The sequence below is a fragment of the Macaca fascicularis genome, chromosome X, assembly GCF_037993035.2.
Source record: "Macaca fascicularis isolate 582-1 chromosome X, T2T-MFA8v1.1".
Taxonomy (NCBI): Eukaryota; Metazoa; Chordata; class Mammalia; order Primates; family Cercopithecidae; genus Macaca; species Macaca fascicularis.
The window spans coordinates 75510604-75513891 of record NC_088395.1 but is presented as its reverse complement, the minus strand read 5'-3'; the positions used below and the strand labels follow the sequence as shown (position 1 = coordinate 75513891).

Sequence of the window (3288 nt, the reverse complement as noted above, 5' to 3'; positions counted from 1 at the left end):
GTTTCAAAAGGACTTGCAAAGAAAACCTTTTGGGGAGAAGGAGTGGAGGGGTATGGAAGGACTCCACAATAACTGGAATCCCATTAGTGTGTATGTCAAGTCTCATGGGGCTATTTTTTAAATTTATCCTTTACTTGTTCATGATTTTTCTCTCAAACACAATTTTTCTTTGACTTTTTATCCTCAAAGTATAAAAAGTATGAAATATAAACAAGCTCTTGCATTGCACACTTAGAAGTGTACAGTTAAATCATTATAGAGCTATCTACACACTGATAATACATACTGATAAATCCCATCAAATCTTGGATAATTCATTAACATACAAAATACCAGGGCATAGAAAGGACTAAAACCCACTTCTTTTGTTGCACATAAGATTCAAATATTCAATCTAAAAAAAATAGAATCACTTTCATTCTCTTCTACATTTGCATGTTGATACACTTATTAAAATATTCCTGTATAATCATGTTTTGTCTTACTATTTCAAGTCATGTTTAAAACCTCAAAACCAGCCATCCAGACAAAACGTAATGAGAAAGGTTATCTTTTCTCCACCTCCCTAACCCCAATAACTATGAAGTCATTTTTATGACATGACTCCAAACACCGGATTGTGACAGCAAATGCTAGGTCCAATTTCTTCATAATCATTTTTAGTGTGGCATACTTGGTAGAACTCTGGTGTGGAAGTCAGCATTGATCCTCCAAACCAAACTGCATATGGCTGCATATGGTGTGTAATGACTTGTACATCAATAGATTTTGGCTTCAATCTACTGCCACTCAATTCCTTACTTAATTTAAGCCAGGCAACTACATACGGTTCTTTTCAAATCTCTTTGCAAGTGATATCCAAAGTCGCTGAACATGGTTGAACCTACAGAGAGGACCATATTCTTATAGACAGGCCATCTGACATCAATAGGACAATTCTGAATTACTTCATCTACAACTTCTGAGATAGGTTATGTAAAGTCTGGATTGGCAAACTCTGGATGAATAGAAGATTTCAAACCCCAAAAATCTCTCAGAAAAAAACACCAATGGAAAATTCTTTCTTTGAGATAGCATTGATTCTGGTATACTGCTTAATCCATTTTGACCTATCAGCATCATACTTGTTAAATTCTTTTACTAAATCTGGGCAGACATAACTATAGTGCTCCTTTATTGTCTTAGCAGTTTCCAGGGATTGTTTTCGAAGGATTTCTACTTCTCAGCCTCTCAGCAGTTGCGGAATAAAATGTGTTACATCTCGTCCTGGGACTGGAATGTGTTTAATACAGCTGCCAATCAAATACCCTTCAGCCATAGCAATGACATGAGTGACACCATCTCCACTGTTTATTACTGTAGCAGTAAATGTCTGTCCTCCTACTTGTCTGGAGGTCCAAGATGCAGCTAAAGCAAGAACAGCATGCACAGCAATGTACAAGCCTGGAACATTGAAGGACTAAAATATTACTTCAGCAGTATATTCCCTGTTTTCTGGAGTATTAAGTCGAGGTTCAGACAAAATAAAACAATGGTCTTCAGTTTCCGCCCTTAAATATTTAGGATCACTTCCTCCATAAATCTTTTCGTCAAGTCCAACTTCAACTATACCATGGTGGATTGACCACTTTGTTGCATATGTAGGTTTTTTCTACTGCTTCATCACCAATGAAGAAGTCTTGGTCATCAACACCTTTCATCACCCTCCTTTGAGATTGATCAGCCACTTTTGCTGACTCCTTAGTAGTGATACAGGAAAGGATGATCAACTGTGGTTCTATATTTCTGGCATATCCTAGTTTTGTATACCCCATGCTACAGCCCACCACACGGGCCTACAGCCCTCCTACCATCTCCCTCCTTGCCTGCTTCTGCTGCCGCCGCTATCTGCTCCATGCTGCTAGGGGCCGGAGATTCGTGGTGGGAGACAGGGGCTATCCGAGTGACCATACACAGCCGGGCCGCCCTCACCATTGGGTAGGTAGCCAGGAAGCCCAAGCAGTAACAAGAAAGCAGCAAGCTCAGTTGGCAGCCATCACTTCCGCAACCCAGACAGGCAGGCAGTGCTCTTTTTTGGATATCTATATCTCAAATATTTTTGCCGAGTGCAGTTACCTTTTTATTCTCTTAATTCATTTTGATAAAGAGAAGTTCTTAAATTTAGTAGAGTCTAATTTATCAATCCTTTCCTTTATGGTTAGTGCTTTTACATCCTGTTTAAAAAATCTTTGCCCACCTGAAGGTCATGAATGCATCCTCCTGGCTTTTTATTTCCTAAAAGGTGTTTTACCTTTCATATTTAGGTCTATGATCCAACTGAAATTAATGTTTGTATGTGATGCAAGGCAGAAGATAAGGGTCATTGTTTTTCCCATGCAGGCAGCCAATTGCTCCTACCACTTACTGAAAAGATTGCCCTTTTCTATACTAAATCACAGCAACAGCCTTTGCTGTAGTTAGCCGACCTGTGAGTCTGTTTCTCGGTTGCAGTGATGTTTGAGCTGAAACATGAATGAAGTGAGTGAAGGAGGCAGCCATGGTGCTAAGGGAGACAGAATATTACAGGGCCTAGACTAGGGTGAGGCCTTTTCCTTGGGCAAAAATTTAAGGGGGCACCAAAAACCTCAGTAATTAAGGTAAAGAATATTTTAATGCACTATTAAAACATCAGAATAAATGTAGAAAATCCATAATAAACTATATATCAGAATTGTACATAAAGGCAGGATGGGTATTACTGACTTTTCCTTTTGTCTTGGGGGTCCCATATGGCTTGACAAGACACTGATGCATGGAGTGCTGAAGGTGAGATTGGGGAAGCAGCCAGGAAGAAGTGCCTAATCAGCTCTACCTGAAGTAAGGGAGGTGGGCATCAGAGAAAGCTGCCCAGAGGAGGTGACGTTTGTCCTGCTCTCAAAAGAAGAGTTAGTGCTTTCCAGGCAGTGCCTGGGGTAGAAGGGCATCCCAGGCAGAACACACCATGAGCTCTGCCAACAGTGGGGAGGGAGAGATGGTGACAGAAGAGGCTGGAAAGATGGGCAGAAACCAGATGGCAAAGGGCCTGTCATTCCAGTCTGAAAAGTACGGGCTTTGTTTTGAAGGTGAAGGGAAGCTATGGATGCTTTTGGTAGTGGAATTAGTACATGTGGTGTTTAGGAAGAGGTTAACCTCAGCAGGCCTCCTCCCTCTGTCGCATCCCTGTCTGCTTGAGAAGTGGAATGGGAATTACTGTCAGAGTGTGACTTCCATGAAGGGTTGAGAGCTCCAAGGGAAGGAGCCCAGAGCCAA

The 3288-nt window shown here is 41.1% G+C and overlaps 1 pseudogene; it reads right to left on the bottom strand.

Moving 5' to 3' along the window:
• Nucleotides 1-592: 592 nt before the first annotated feature.
• Nucleotides 593-1853, bottom strand: LOC102115625 (actin-related protein 3 pseudogene; annotated as a pseudogene).
• Nucleotides 1854-3288: the final 1435 nt, after the last annotated feature.